The following is a 17,498-nucleotide window of genomic DNA, read 5'->3' on the forward strand; positions in this document are numbered from 1 at the left end:
TTTTCTGTCTGCTGGCTCTGGAAGAAGTGCTTGTTCCTTGGCAGTCTTCATGTAGTGTGACATCTGCCTTCTTCCATACTGCTGCTTACTTGTTTGACCTCAAATAAGATTGACCTAACACATACCCTGTTCTAATACTGTCTTAATAACGTCACAAGAATCCCCTTCCTTAGTGGGATTATAACCACAGGTATTGGGGTTAGGATTTACAGCACTTGCTTTGGGGGAACACAATTCAATCCGTAACAGAAGACAAAGAGAGGAAAGGAAAAAAAGAGCTCCTGTGAGCTGGTGAGCTTGTTGCTGGTGACAACGCTGAAGCTCCCTGTTTATGTTCTGTAGATCATTACACACTCAACAAGCAGCGCCTCCTCGCTCCTCAGTGACAAACTCCCTATGGCAAATGGGCACCAGGTGACTCTGCTCCCTGAGGTTCACATGGATCTGACAGCCCAGAAACCCTCAGGACCTGGGCTTCCCATGCTCCAGCCAATGACTTTCTGATCATCCCCCTGAGAAGCTTTGGAGGACTATCTCAAGTAAACAGCCCCTAGATGCCCCTTATGTTGTTGTTGTTAGGTGCCCTCCAGTCAGTACCGACTCATAGCGACCTTAGGCACAATCAAAGGAAACACTGCCTTCTCCTGCACCAACCTGGTAATTGTTGCTTTGCTTGAGGCCATTGCTGCTGCCACTGTGCCAATCCATCTAGTTGGGGGTCATCCTCTTTTTCACTGACCCTCCACTTTACCAAGCAAGATGTTCTCCAGGGACTGGTCCTTCCTGGTAATGTGTCTGAAGTATGAGAGACGAAGTCTGGCTATCCTGACTTCCAAGGAGCATTCTGACTTTGTTTCTTCTTTTGGCAATCAGAGGCCCAAATACCTCAATCTCCTAGGGCTCCCTTTCCTTAGGTAAGTGTGAGGGGCAGGAAGATAATCTTTGCAAGGTCAGTATGAGCTGCAAGGTTGGCAGTTCAAACCCACCAGCTGCTTCTTGGAAACTCTATACAGGGTCTCTGTGAGTGTGAACTGACTCGAGGGTACTTAACAACAGCAACAACATAGCTAAGGCTCTATTATTTTCCTGCCTTCTATATAAAGATTTCTCATGCAAAACCTCTGTCTCTGCAGCCTCCTCTTTTCCGTATCTATTCACTGCCTTCTTCCTTAGTCCTCTGTGGAAACTGCCCTTTGAAATCATGGGAATGATTTTCTAACCATCCAAGGTCTTGGCCTTTGTCTCTGTTCTGCCTTTTCTTCCCTTTGTCAGGTGGTACATGCTGTTGATGCCCCTCTAACTGAAGCATTTTCCCCTTGACTTCTGATGTGACATTGTTGTCATCAAGTAGGCTTCAACTCATGGAGTTCCTACACTTAGAGAGTGAACATTATCGGTCCTGCCCAATTCAGGCTCCTTGGTATGCTGGCCCCTGCTTATGACCTCTGTGTCTTCTGAGGGTCTTTCAACCTAACAGGCCCACTTTCCAGCACTCTCCATCCCACCACTGACTTTCATCATGTCTATGCCTAATCATTGCGACCCCGTAGGACAGAGAAGAACTGTCACTTAGAGTTTCCAAGGCTGTAAGTCTTTACAAAAGCAAACAACCGCCTCTTTCTCCCACAGAGCCGCCAACCTTGAAGTTAGCAGCCCAATGCTTAACCTGCTTTGCCACTAGGACTCCTTCCAACACTACAAGGAGCAATATTCTGTTGTGATCTGCGAACCGCAAGGTCAGCAGTTCGAAACTACCAGCTGCTCCGTGGGAGAAAGATGAGGCATTCTGCTCCCATAAAGATTAACAGCCTCGGAAACCCTGTACAGGGTCGCTATGAGTCAGAACCGACTCCATGGCACATAATAACAACAACAACAACAATTTTTATAACTAGATTGCCAGGATTTTCTTAGTCTGGAAATGCCACTGAAACCTGTCCACCAAGGTTAACTCTGCTGATATTCGAAATACTGGTGGCATTACTTCCAACATCAAAACAATATGCAGGCTCCACTGTAAGACAAACTAACTGGCAGATGGGTGGTGGGCATGACACTAGAGGACGGAGTCTCTTCATGGCTCCATTTTTGCCTTTCTGTTGCCTCTTCATTCTCCTCTCGCAGTGACTGCTTTGTGGCTCTCTTTCTCCTGAGGAGGTTTGGGCTGTCACTAGTAAGGGGTTAGGAGTTTTGTAGTTTGTAAGGCAGGTCTTAAGCCTTAGCTCTATCACTCTGGTTGGATGGCTTTGTACATGCCACGTATCTGAGCTTTAGTCTTTCCAACTATAAAATAGAGATGATAAGGCCTACCTTCCAGTGTTCTGTGAAAAATAAATGAGATGCAGCCATGTTTTCCAAATTTTACTCATTTGCAAACCTGCTTTACATTTTTTGCTATATCTGTGTTACTTGGTAGTTGTTACGTGCTGTCAAGTCAGCTTAGACTCATGGCAACCTTACGTATAGTACAACTAAAGCATTGTCCAGTCCCGTGTCATCTTCATGATCACCAGCATTGAGTGCATTAGGTTGAGTCCTGTGTCAGTCCATCTCACTGAGGGCTTCCTTCGTTTCCACTGACCTTCTTACTGTACCAAATGCAATGTCCTTTCCTAGCAATTGTTCTGTCCTGATGATTTGTCCAAAGTAAGAGAGGCCAAGTCTTTCCATTCTCTACTCAGGAGCATTCTGGTTGTATTTCTTCTCAGACTGGTTTGTTCATTCTTCTGGCAGACCACAGTATAGTCAGTATGCTTTGGGATCTGTCTCCCTGGCGTTGCATGTCCACACTCATGCTCCAGTCCTCAAAAGCTGTCAGTGAATTTCTACTTCGTGCAAGGGATCATCCAAACTTAAAAGTGTAGCATTCAAAGAGCCTGGAAAGTGGTATAGAGCAGTGGTGTATTAGTTACCAAAATCCGACCACCCATACTTACTGACAGTGTGATGTTGGGCAGGGGACGAGGTATCTGGGAGCCTCGACTGCTTCTTTAATGGGATACACTAGAGATTTTGTTAGGATTGAAAAAGATAATTTTGTAAAACTTTGACTATTATGTCTGGCACATAGCAAAGATTCAGTAATGGTAGTTACAATTATTCTATTAGCATATATATGAGGGGGCTGCAAAAAGTTTTGTGGAAAAATCCCATTTTTTCACAATATTTTTGAAGCTTCCTCATATATATGTGTGTGTTTATGTTTCTGTGTGATATATTTTAAATTTTGTCACCAGAAAGCCTTTCCAATTAAACCATATACTTTCTCATGCTCAGAATTCTGTTTTCATAGGCTGCTTGTTCTGCCTCTAAGTTTTTGTTCAGAATTTGCTAAACCTTTATTGACCTTTCTGTTTTTCTGAATTTATCCAAGTCTTGCACATCCAAGTCATTTTCAGGTTCCATTTCCTCCAAGAAGTCTCCCTTGAGTGTAGTCTCTGAGTATAGTCTCTACGACTTCCTCTGATACTGTAGTGTTCATTCTGTTTAATACCATTCCTTCTGCATTTGGAGTCCTGGTGTGGCACTGTGGGCTAATGCGCTGGACTGCAAGGTGTCTGAACCACAAGGTCAGCGGTTCGAGCTCACCAGCTGCTCCTTGGAAACCCTATACAGGGTCGCTATGAGTTGGAACCAACTTGACGGCACTTAACAGCAACAACAACATTCTGCAGCCAATATAAACTGTACCACACTTCTGTTTTTCTATTTAATCTTGTATGTATCTGTATCTTGTTTCCCTAACATAGCACTTTCCAGATGCAAAGCTTAATTTTTTTTTGAAGCATATTAAGCAGTGATTGGGACCCACTAGTTGTGGTCCTATCCACCACTTTAACCTTTGAAACGTTGATCATAATAGTACCTGGTTGTTGTGCGTTTAAGAGAATGAATACTTAACGGTTACCAAGTTAATACGTGTAAAGTTGTCAGAATCCAGGCATATAGTGCTCAGTGAATGTTGTTGCTATTAGTAGCAATAGTATTAGAATAGGGTAGTATTGGAATGCAAGTCACCCAGTGACTTCCTCCAGTGCTGATGTTGTTGTTGTTAGGTGCCTTCGAGTTGGTACCGACTCATAGTGACCTCATGTACAACAGAATGAAACACTGCCCAATCCTGGGCCAACCTCACTACTGCTGCCATGCTTGAGTCCATCGATGCTGCCACCTGGCCAGTCCACCTCATTGGGGATCTTCCTCTTTTTCTCTGACCCTCCACCATACCAAACATGATATTCTTCTCCAGTGACTGGTCCCTCCTGACAATATGGCTGCACTTCTTCCAAAACGGATGTATTGGTTCTTTTGGCAGCCCATGGCGCTTTCAATATTCTTCTCTAACACCATAACTTAAAGGCATCAATTCTTCTACGATCTTTGTGGTATTCACTGTCCAGCTTTTGCATGCATATGAGGTTACTGAAAATACCATGGCTTGGGTCAGGTGCACCTTAGTCCTCAAGCTGACATCTTTTCTCTTCAACACTTTAAAAGGTCTTGTGCAGCAGATTTGCTGTAAATGATGTAATACATCATTTAATTTCTTGACTGCTGCTTCTGTGAAGTTGATAGTTGATCCAAGAAGAATGAAGTTCTTAACAACTTCAATCTTTTCTCTGTTGATAAGAATGTTGTTTATTAGTCCAGTGGTGTTGTTGTTAGGTGCCATCAAGTTGGTTCCGATTTATAACAACCCAGTGTACAGCAGAAACACATGCTGCCAGTTCTGCTCAACCTCACAGTGTATATGTTGTATATGCTCACTAAGGACATCATTGCATGGGTGACTATTTTCCCTCCCCTGTGCCTTTTCAGTTTTCCACGCTCCTTTTCTTGCATTCGTATTAGTACAACACCTGAATGCCTCTCTTCCTTGAATTTTGAAACAAAAAGGAAGCTCCATGAGTTTACATACTTTTTGTAATTTAGAATAAAGAAACATACCAGTTTAGTGAGAGATACATTTCTTTCTTGATACTAAATTTGAAAAGGAATTTCTTTTAAGATTATTTATGGGTCAGGTTGCTGTTGGAGGGGGAAGGGCTCATTCTTCTAAACATCTATTTAACAGTGTTGAGGCTAGGGGAAAAAAAATCCATTAAGTACAGGAAGTGTATCAAATTACATCAGCAGTCCAGTGGGGATAAGCTAAGGAGGTAATTCAACAGAGAGAGCTTTGTAGATGCCCCTACACCCAGAGATTCAACGGGAACCCAAGAGTAAGACTGAAGGGTACATGCAAAAGTACAAGTGTAGCCCAGAAACTGGGATCTGAAATTGCCTCTCACAGCCTTGGTGTATTTTATCTTTAGGGAGCAATGTTGTCAGTAATTTAGAGTCATTGCAATAGCTTGTGTCCGCAGAGACCATGGAAAAATACATCTGCCCTTTAAGTGACAATGGGTCAAAGAATATATTGAGGCTGTTTACAGCAAGTACTATCACTATTTTTAGCTTAGCTTCCCGTGCATGAGTTAGATATTTTAGTTAAACATACATCCCTTAGCAAGTAAGAGGCTACCCAAACACAGTTGGTGGTTTTACAGAGCTGAGTAAGCATGAAAATGAAGGGGAACTGGTACAGTGATTTTCTTCAGATATTCAGATGATTTATTAACAAAGACTATTAAAACATTAGTCATCTTGAGATCAGAACAAAGTTTTGATATTGGTTAAAAAACTGGCCTTGTGACAGGAAGTAACAGCCTAATGGTACTATCTTTCATTGGGATTAGCTAGCAGGCCATATCAGTTCTTGGGATTTAACATGCTAAAATAAATAATGTGGTGAAATGAATTTATAATGTAATGCCCAATGTTTTTAATAACTCTAAGTTTTAAATGAAAAAGAATTGTTAGCAAATGTCATGGGGAGATTAAGTTCAATCAGCAGTTGCTCAAATTAGAATTTTAGTTTGGTCTCATAAGTATACAGTAACTTGCAGCAAACTGTACACTTTCTCCTGTTTCATTAAGATACTCTTTGATTAAGATAGTCAATTGGAATTGACTATTTTTCTTATATTCCACAGTATGTCAACATTTATTATAATATAAACCATTGTATGTTTTATGTTTTACTGTGGAGTCCTGGTGTGGTGCTGTTGGCTAATGTGTCAGACTGCAAAGTTGTTTGAACTGCAAGGATAGTGGTTCAAGTTCACCAGCTGCTCTTTGGAAATCCTATGGGTTGGCATCGACTTGATGGCACTTAACAACAACAACAACAAGTTTCAAAATACAAAATCAATACAACTAAATTTGAAAAAGACAGAAATACCCACATGAACACTGAAAGACCTATTGTTTGCTAGTTTTTAGGTGTTGTCAAGTTGGTTCCGACTAATAGCAATCCTATGCACAATAGAAGGAAACACTGCCCAGTTCTGTGCCATCCTCATAATTGTTTCTATGCTTGATCCCAGTGTTCCTGCCACTGTGCCAATCCATCTCATTAGGGATCTTCCTGTTTTTTGCTGACCCTCCACTTTACTAGGATGATGTCCTTCTTCAGGGAATTGTCCCTCATGATATTTTGACAGCAATATGAGAGAAAAAGTCATGCCATCCCGACTTCTAAGGAGTATTCTGGCTGTACTTCTTCCAACACAGATTAATTAGTTCTTCTGACAGTCCATGGTACTTTTAATATTCTGTTCTAACATCATAACTCAAGTGCATCAATTCTTCTACAATATTACTTATTCATTGTCAAACTTCCATGTGTATATGAGGCTAATGAAAATATCATGTCTTGGGTCAGGACACCTTAGTCCTCAAACTGACATCTTTGCTCCTGAACACTTTAAAGAGGTCTGTGCACAGATTTGCTTAATGCAATATGTCATTTGATTTCTTGACTGCTGCTTCAATTAATGTTGATTGTGGATCCAAACAAAATGAAGTCTTTTCTAATGTCAATCTTTTCTCCAGACATCATGATGTTATTTATTGCTCCATTGATGAGGATTTTTGTTTTCTTTACATTGAGGTGCAATCTAGACTCAAGTCTTCGATCTCCATCAGTAAGTATTTTAAGTCCTCTTCATCTTCAGCAGGCAAGGTTGTATCATCTGCATGTCATAGGTTATTAATGAGTCATCCTCCAATCCTGATGCTATATTCTTCTTCATATAATCCAGCTTCTTGGATTATTTGCTCAGCATACAGATTGAATTTGTCATTGTTGTTAAGTGCTATCAAGGTGATTCTGACTCAGAGTGATCCTGTATAGTGTTTTTGAGGAGCAGCTAGTGGGTTTGAACTGGTGACTTTTCACAATCTAGTGTTGATCCTAAAGCACCATACATAAATATGGTGAAAGAATACAACCCTGGCACACACCTTTCCTGATTTTAAACCATTCAGTGTCTACTTGTTCTGTTCAAAAGACTGCCTTTTGGTCGGTGTACAGGTTCCTCATCAGCACAATTAAGTGTTCTAGGATACCCATTCTTCGCAATGTTTTCCAAAGCTTGTCATGAGCTGTGGAAAGCCTTTGTATAGTCAATAAAGCACAGGTAAATATCACTCTGGTATTCTTTGCATTCAGAGAACATCCGAAGTTAGCGATGATAGTCCTTATTTCATGTCCTAATCTGAATCTCATTTGAACCTCTAACAATTCCCTGTCAGTGTGCTGTTGCAGCTGTTTTTAAATTATCTTTAGCAAAATTTTACTTTCATGTGATATTAATGATATTGTCCAATGATTTCCACATTCCATTGGGTCACCGCTCTTTGGAATGAACACAAATATAGATCTCTTCCAATCAGTTGGCCAAGTAACTGTTTCTCATGGGCTTAGATGAATGAGTGCCTCCAGTATTGCATCAGTTTATTGAAAGATTTCAGTTTGTATTCAGTCAATTCCTGGAGCCTTGTTCTTTGTCAGTGCCTTCAGTGTACCTTGGACTTCTTCCTTCAGTACCATTGGCTCTTACTCAGATGCTCCCTCTTGAGATGGTTGAACATCAACCATTTCTTTTTGGTATGTTGTTGTTGTTGTTAAGTGCCATCGAGTCAATTCTGACCCATAGCGACCCTGTACAGTGTTTCCGAGGGTGCAAATCTTTACAGGAGTAGAAAGCCTCATCTTTCTCCCGCGGAGCGGCTGGTAGTTTCGAACCGCTGACCTTAAGGTTCGCAGCTCAATTCGTAACCACTATGCTACCAGTGAAAACAATGCCAGGGGCAGACTGTAGAACTGACCATCAATTGCTCGTATACAATTCAAACTGAAGTGGAAGAAAATGAAAACAAGTCCACAAGAGCCGAAATAATGACCTTGAATATATCCCACCTGAATTTAGAGATAATTTGAAGAACAGATTTGATACATTAAACACTACAGACTGAAGACCAGAAGAGTTGTGGGATGACATCAAGAGCATCATACAGGAAGAAAGCAAAAAGTCATTAAGAAGACAAGAAATAAGGAAAAGATCAAAATGGATGTCAGAAGAAACACTGAATCTTGCTCTCCAGTGTAGAGATGCTAAAGCAAATGGCAGAAATGAGGAGGTACAAGAACTGAATGGAAAATTTCAAAGATCAGCTCGAGAAGATAAAGCTAAGTATTACAACAAAATGTGCAAAGATCTGGAGTCAGAAAACCAAAAAGGAAGAACACACTCAGCATTTCTTAAGCTGGGGGAACTGAAGAAAAAATTCAAGCCTCAACTTTGGTTATTGAAAGATTCTCTGGGCAAATTATTGAATGATGAAGAAAGCATCAAAAGAAGATGGAAAGAACGTGCAGACTCACTATACCAAAAGGAAATGGTTGATGTTCAACCATTTCCAGAGATAGCGTATGATCAAGAGCCAATGATACTGAAGGAAGAAATCCAAGGTGCATTGAAGGAATTGGCAAAGAACAAGGCACCAAGAATTGATGGAATAAAAATTGAAATCTTTCCAGAAAGTGAGGCGGCACAGGAGGCACTAACTCATCTATGCCAAGAAATTTGGAAAACAACTATCTGGTCAACTGATTGAAAGAGATCCGTATTTGTGCCTATTCCAAAGAGACATGACCCAACAGAATGCGGAAATTATTGGACAATCTCTTTGATATACCATGCAAGTAATGTTTTACTAAAGGTAATACAGAAACAGCTGCAAGCATACATTAACAGAGAACTTCCAGAGGTTCAAGCTGCTTTCAGAAGAGGCTTAAACAAGGGATATCATTGCTGATGTCCGATGGATCTTGGCTGAAAGCAGAGCATACCAGAAAGATGTTTACCTGTGCTTTATTGACTATGCAAAGGCTTTTGATTATGTGGATCATGACAAGCTATGGACAACATTGTGAAGTATGAGTATTCCGGAACACTTAATTGTGCTCATGAGGAATCTGTACATGGTCCAAGAGGCAGTTGTTCGAACAGAACATGGGAACGCTGGATATGTGCGACAGGGTTGTATTCTTTCACCATACTTATTCAACCTGTGTGCTGAGCAAATAATACTAGAAGCTAGGTTCTATGAAGAAAAACGTGGCATCAGGATTGGAGGAAGACTCACTGACAACCTGTGATATGCACATGATACAACCTTGCTTGCTGAGAGTGAAGAGGACTTAAAACATTTACCAATGAAGATCAAAGATCACAGCCTTCCATATGGATTGCATCTCAATGTAAAGAAAACAAAAATCCTCACCACTGGACCAATAAACAACATTCTTATCAATGGAGAAAAGATTGAAGTTGTCAAGGACTTCATTCTTCTTTGATCAACTATCAACACTCACGGAAGCAGCTGTCAAGAAATCAAAGGACGTATTGCATAAGGCAAATCTGCTGCACAAGACCTTTTAAAAATGTTGAAAAGCAAAGATGTCAGCTTACCCAAACCATGGTATTTTCAATAACCTCGTGTGCATGTGAAAGTTTGACAGTGAATAAGGAAGACCATAGAAGAATTGATGCTTTTGAGTTATGGTGTTGGAGGAGAATATTGAAAGTGTCATGGGCTGCCCATAGAACCAACAGATCTGTGTTGGAAGAAGTGCAGCCAGAGTGCTCCTTGGAGGGTAAGATAGACAAGTTTTGTCTCTCATACTTCGGACATGTTGTCAGGAGGGAGCAGTCGCTGGAGAAGGATATGGCTACGAATTGGGCTGCGAACCTTAAGGTCAGCGGTTCGAAACTACCAACTACTCCACGGGAGAAAGATGAGGCTTTCTACTCCCGTAAAGATTTACACCCTCAGAAACCCTGTACAGGGTCGCTATGGGTCAGAACCAACTTGATGGCACTTAACAACAACAACAACAAGGTGGAGGGACAGAGAAAAAGAGGAAGACCCCCAGCGAGATGGATTGGCCAAGTGGCAGCATCAATGGACTCAAATGTGGCAACAATAATGAGGTTGGCCCAGGATCGGGCAGTGTTTCGTTCTGCTGTGCATAAGGTCGCTATGGGTCGACATCGACTCGATGGTACTTAAAAACAATAACAACAATTCATCCATTCTGTTCTTGAAATAATCTTTAAATTGAGATATATCCCACCTGAATTTAGGGATCATCTGAAGAACAGATTTGTGGACTTGTTTTCATTTTCTGGTGGACTTGTTTTCATTTTCATTTTCTTTAGCTTCGATCTGAACTTACATACAATTGATGGTCTGTTCCACACAGTCTGCCCCAGGCCTCATTTTTGCTGATGATATGGAGCTTCTTTACCATCTCTTCCCACAGATATAGTCAGTTTGGTTTCTGTGTATTCCATCTGGTGAGGTCGATGTGTATAGTCATTTTTTATGTTGTTTAAAAAGGTATTTGCAACGAATAAGTCCTTGTTCTTGCAAAATTCTATCATCTGATCTTCAGCATTGTTTTCATCACCAAGGCCAGATTTTCCAACTACTGGTCCTTCCTCTTTGTTTCCAACCTTTGTATTCCAATTACCAGTCATTATCAATACATCTTGATTGTATGTTTGATCAACTTTTGACTGAGGAAATTAGCTGGTTGTTGTTAAGTAAGTGCTGTCAAGTCTGTGTAGAGTTTTCGAGGAGCACCTAGTGAGTTTTGTACCACCAACCTTACAGTTTAAACCAAACTTGTGGTCCAGTGCATTATTCTGCAGTGCCACACCAGGACTCTGAAGAAGCTTCAATTTCATTATCATTGGCTTTAGTGGTGGTGGTGGGGTAAATTTTGATAATAGTGGTGTTAACTGGTCTTTTTTGTGTTGTTGTTGTTGCTGTTACGTGCTGTTGAGGTGGTTCTGACACATCGTAGCCCTGTATAGGATTTCTAAGGAGCTGCTGGTGAGTTTCAGCTGCCGACTCTGTGGTTCAAACTTGTTCATTATCCCTCAGTGTCATACCAGGACTTCTGTCTTCCTTTTAGGCTTATGGATACTATCCTATCACAGACAGCAATATACTTCCAGATAGATCTTGAAAGGTTCTTTTTGATGGTGAATGTGATACCAATCCTCTTAAATTTGTCACTGCCTGAGTAATAAACAGTATGATTGTAAGATTCAAAATAGACAGTACCACTCCATTTCAACTCATTAATGCATACAATATTGATGTTTATGCATTCTGTTTAAATTTTGACAACCTTTAATTTTCCTAGATTCATACTTTGTACATACCATGTTCCAATTATAAATGAATGTTTGCAGCTGTTTCTCCTCAGTTTGAATTGTGCCCTATCAGCAATTGAGGGTCCCAAAGCCTTCCTCCATTTGTGTCATCAGGGTCACTCTACTTTGAGGAAGCAGCTCTTTCCCAGCTTTCCAACCTGAGGGGCTCTTCTTCTGACACTATTCTGGTGCTATTATTATGTTTCAGTAGTCAATATTCTGGTGCTATCTGACAGTGTTCCACCGCTATTCATAAGGTTTTCAGTGACTAAATATTCAGATGTTTCCATCTCTCCTTCTTCTTAGTCTTTTTTAATCTGAATGCTCATCTGAAACCCCTTCACCAAGGGTGACCCTGCTGATATTAAAATACCTATGGCATAACTTCCAGCTTCACAGCAACACAGAAGCCACCACGGTATGACAAACTGATAGCCAACTGGTGTAAAAGTGTTATAGGTGATATAGTGAAGTGTCATCGTTTCCAGCTCATAACAATCCTACATAGGGCTTCCAAGGAGAGGCTGGTGAGTTTAAACTACTGATCTTGCAGTCCAGTGCTTATCCTGTAGCATCACACCAGGACTCCTAAATAATGCAAATAAATCAGTAAGATAGCAGAATCAGATTGTTTACATGCTGCCTGATGTGATGTAGAAAAGAGCTGGGATGGGGTCTCTGTAGCTTATGTTTAATGAGAGATTGTGATGTAAATATGACATAGGGATACCAAGAGAGGCTTCACTATATCTCTTACTATGTTCTAAAAGGGCAGAATAGAAGGTTCATGAAAGATCAGCATGTTTTCTTTTGAAGTATTCTTTGTTGTTGTTTTGTTTTTGTCAGAGATAAAAAAACAGATCAGATAAACTTTGGGAAATGTCTCTGTAGTTTGTGTTTTAATGTTGGCTACCAGGGTCCATGGATTCCTGGTGTGGATCAGCATTGGACTTCAAACCACAAGGTTGACAGTTCAAATGTACCAGGTACTTTTTGGGAAAATCCTATGAGTCAAAATAGACTCAATGGCACTTAACAACAACAACGAGAATCCACACTAATTTATGTACACTAAAGCGTTGTAAGGCCATGTGAAGCCACACCTAGAATGCTTGACACTTGTACAGTCCCTTATGACGGGGCAGCCTCATGTGGATCAGAGTCCTCTCTCCCGCCCCTAGCCATAACGGATTGGACAAGAATGGGCAGGAGACATTTAACTTAGGGACAGGCCTGATATGAAAAGATAAGTTGAGTAAATCAGATGCCATCTCTTGAACATTTGAGGTTGGAAATTAGGTAGTAGGAGAAGCTGAAATGGAAGGTTAAAGATATTTTGGCAAGTGGCCAGATAGGCCATGATGGTTCATGTTCAAGTTCAAATTATGCTGGACCTGAAACCATTAATAAGCGCAAGTTGTGAAGCAGAGAAGAACTATGCAGAATATATATAAATAAGTAGTCAAGAAGCCAGGTGGGAGAACGAAACAGAAAGGTCAAGTGTGGCTGAGTCTCATAAATGACAGTCACAGATTCTAACTGCTGATTCCCTTGGGTGGCCTGGGGTCCATTTCCAGATCTAACAATGCCAAGCTATACCACAGTACCTGGGTCTCTGTGGAATCAGTTTGTTCCACATTTTTCGGATTTCTATGCCTTTGTCTTCCTCTAATGAACACTTTATTAACAGAGAACTTGAATAAGTCTTTGTCTACTGAAAATAGTCTTAAGGAACACAATCAAGATCAGTTAAGCTGTACAATTATACAATTTATCTGAGTTACCTTAACTACACACAGTCCCTTTTCTAAAGGTCTCAGATGTCTCTTTGGAGTGAGGGTGGAGGAGACTGTGGTGGAAGAACTGATTTTTTTTTTTGCCATTTTTTCCCACGAGAACTCATTGAGTTTAGGGCTTACTATGTTCTCTTCTGTCCTGCTAGTGTAGAGGAAAAAGGAGGGAGTAGCTAGCTGGGGTGCTGAAAAATAGGAACAGAACCTCCCGGCACCCTGATGCCAGAAGCAATTTACACTTGGCTGCTAACTGAAAGGTTGGTGGTTCAAACTCACCCAGCAGCATCGTGGAAGAAAGGCCTCATGTTTTACGTTATATATGAATCTTTATATAATTATAAAGATTATAGCCAAGAAAACCCTATGAAATAGTACTGCTTGAGCACATGGGGTTGCCAGGAGTCCACATTAACTCCATATCAAAGAGTTTGTTTGTTTTCTAATACCCTGAAAATGACTCTGGCCAGTTGCCCAATTCCTACACTGCTACATGTTTTGGACTGTGAAGCTCATGACTCACAGTCAAAAAGGAGGTTTGAGGGCCCGTCTGTCTATGCACCCCTTTGACCTTTTCCTTTCCATTCTTTCTTCAGCCTGGGCACACAGAGGATCCAGATATCAGCTTCCCTCCCTGCACCCTGAGGTGCTTCATTTATTCCATGATACAAAGAACAAAGGAAATGAGGTGATCCTGTAGACGCAAAACTGGACTGGGAATCGTAAGGTCGGCAGTTCAAACCCAACAGCTGATCCTCGGAAACCCTTTATAGGGTCGCGATGAGTTGAAACCGACTCGATGACACTTTACAACAACAACAATCTGTATAAACCAAACCAAACAAACGCAGTGCCATTGAGTCGATTCCTATGTACAGTGACCCTACAGGAGAGCGTGGAAGTTGCTGAGGCTGTAAACCGTTATGGGAGTAAACAGCCTCAACTTGCTCCAGAGGAACAGCTGGTGGGGTCCGACTACTGACCTTGTGGTTAGCAGCCCAATGCTTAACCAACTAATCCATATAATGCTGTATTATTTTCCACTCTCTGATAGAGAAAGCTGGTACAACAGTGTGCATATAAGATGAGAGGAAGTATGGGTTAGTAAACTAAGCAAAGAAACAAAAGTATAACCTCGGTGAAAAAAAGAGACTGATCTCAGTTCAAACCTTGTTTCTGCCTCCTAATTAAAGGAGCTCTGGTAGCATAGTGGTTATGATTCGGGCTGCAAACCACAAGGTCAGCAGTTCGAAGCTACCAGCTGTTCCACAGGAGAAAGATGAGGCTTCCTGCTCCTGTAAAGATTTACAACCTCGGAAACCCTGTACAGGGTCGCTATGAGTCAGAACTGACTCCATGGCACATAACAACAATTATTGGGAAAGTTGATTTATCTTTCTGTGCTTTAGTTTCTCCATCTGTAAAATAAGATGAAAATGCTTTGTATATAATATTGTATTGCAAACATTTCTTGGTCACTCAAAAAATATTAATAATGACATTTCTCTCACCTCCCTGCCACAAATACACATACAGAATCCAAATACTGTCTTGATTTGAGATTTGAAACACTATGCTTCATCTTGCCTTCAAACCATAAGGCTATTTTTGGGGTGACCATAGATATGGGGCTCTATAGGAAGTAGGGAGAAGGGAAAGGAAGCTGTGCTGGCTTCTGCTTGCATATACTGAGCATCCATATTTAGGGTTATGCCTGCAGAGGCCCAGGGTGGAGAGAATCACAGGGCATGTAATGGAATTGGGCACTGGCCTGAAGAGTCACTGGGCTCCATCCTGGAAGTATGAGCAGACAAGGCTTAAGCTGGCTGCCAGGCACGAAGCTGTGGTATAAATCTCAAGCTCCACATACCCAAGTGGCTTGAGAAGATACAGAAGCAGCTAGCTAAGGCTCCTCTAACTTCTGCAGCAGGGAGACCATGTTCTGAGATTTGAGAGTGTATCGACCCACAGCCCTGGTTTCTGTCTACAGATGGACATTGTGCTTGTCACTCATATGCACACACGCTTCTCTCCTATTATTTCCACCATCTTTAATCTCTCCCTTGCTCTCTCTTTTTGGCCTCTCTTTTGCCTCCTCTTTCCCCTTTTCTCTTTCTTGCCGTTTTACCTCTGGGAAGCCCACAGTCTGAAGACACACCAGTGTGCTGCTTTCTGTATGTTCTATTCAACTGAACAAAAACAAAAATCCCCACACTTTCCTCTGTGGGAATGAAGACGCTGCCCTGGGGGTTCAATGCAGGTACAATACACTGTTGTTGTGAAGTGCCGTAGAGTCAGTTCTGACCCATAGCGACCCTGTATAGGGTTTCCGAGGAGCAGCTGGTGAGCTTGAAGTTCAAACGGCTTTGCAGTCTGGCACATTAACTCACAACGCCACACCAGGACAATACACTGATGGCCATGGGGAAATATGCATCTTAAAATCCTCACTGAAAGTCAAGGCTCTCTCCATCTCATGATTCAAGATTGGGGCTGATATTTCCAGGGAGCAGATCTCTCATCTACATGAGCTCAGAGACAAAAACTTTACAAACTGAATCAGTGTCTTAGCTCTGTCCTATAGGGGAGATGGAGTCCTGGTGTGGCACTGAGAGTTAATGCACTGGACTGCAAGGTCGGTTTGAACCACCAGGGTGGCTGTTCAAGCTCACCACCTGCTCCTCAGAAACTCTATGCAGGGTCACTGTGAGTCGGAACCACCTCCACAGCATTTAACAATAGAACAACAATAAGGGAGATGGTGGTGGCAGAGAGTATCTAGGATCACTGTTCCTTGTTAGACTGCAGGACAGGATGGAATGATGAATAGTCAGCCTATGGGTGACTCCCCATAAGGGTCCAGAGATTACTCCTGTTGTCACAACAAGTTGCTCATCCACTTCCCTCACTACCTCTACTCAGAGGAAACTTGGTGGTATGGTGGTTAAGCACTCGGCTGCTAACTGCAATGTTGGTGGTTTGAACCCACCAGCAGCTCTGTGGAAGGAATAGGCCTGGTAATTTGCTTCCATAGAGAGTACAGTCTGGAAACCCTGTGGGGCATCCTCCTCTGTCTGATAGGGTCTCTGAGATGGAATCAACTCATCAGCTATGGGCTTTATACAAACGTGCGTGAGCACACCTACATTTACTTTTGCAGAATTGGCTAAAGCAGTCCATCCCCCTCCAAAAAGATGAGTGATACTATCCACATGGTCTTGCCTCTGTGGGGTGGGTTTTGATAGGTTTAGTGAGTAACACCAACACAGGAAATGAATTAGAAATAGTTAAGTTATTTTAATTAGTTTCTTTTTATTCTCTGGAAAGCAACTGTTATATAATTTTTTGCATTGATGTGGGTATGGCAAGTACTGGAGATAAACTGAAACAAGAGAATGAAGGGAGAAAATATCACTCATATCCTCAGGAACCAAAGGCCTACTCTTGACATTTTTCTATACTTCCTTCCAGAGTTTTGTTTAGTTTTGCTTTTTTGCACTTTCAAAAAAGTTTTTTATTTTGTATCCCATCCTTGCCTTTCAATATTATAACACATGATTTTCCCACCATAGCAATTCTTCCTTATTACTAACTCATTTTGATGGCTTTGAGATATTACTTTGATGGATATAACATCATTTACTTCAGTTTTTCTGATTTTTGAAAATGTAGGTTGGTTTGACCTGCTATTATTATGAATTCTTATGTGAAGATCAATTCAGGGCATAAAATTAATAAGAGTGCCTTGAGATTTTGATGTGTGTCAAGTTATGCTTGGAGTCTTGGTGAGGCGCTGTAGGATAAGCACTGGACAGCTAACCACAAGGTAGGCAATTCAAACCCACCAACTGCTCCTAAGAAACCCTATACGCAGTCACGATGAGTCAGAACTGACTTAACGACAGTTAGTAATAACAACATGGCAGACATTGGGTTGGACCTATGGGGAATATACATGGTCTATGATCTCAAGGCACCAGGAATTGATTGAATACAAATTGAAATCTTTCAGGAAAGTGAGGCAGCACAGGAGGCACTCACTCATCTCTGCCAGGAAATTTGGAAGACAACTGTCTGGCCGACTGATTGGAAG

At 41.4% G+C, this 17,498-nt stretch overlaps 1 protein-coding gene across 1 annotated transcript in view; it reads left to right on the forward strand.

Annotated features, from left to right (window-relative positions):
• The window catches only part of ENDOD1 (endonuclease domain containing 1), a 47,145-nt gene that overhangs the window by 25,855 nt on the left and 3,792 nt on the right, over positions 1-17,498 (forward strand). The window lies entirely within an intron of this gene.

This window comes from Chrysochloris asiatica, unplaced genomic scaffold (assembly GCF_000296735.1).
Source record: "Chrysochloris asiatica unplaced genomic scaffold, ChrAsi1.0 scaffold00008, whole genome shotgun sequence".
NCBI lineage: Eukaryota > Metazoa > Chordata > Mammalia > Afrosoricida > Chrysochloridae > Chrysochloris > Chrysochloris asiatica.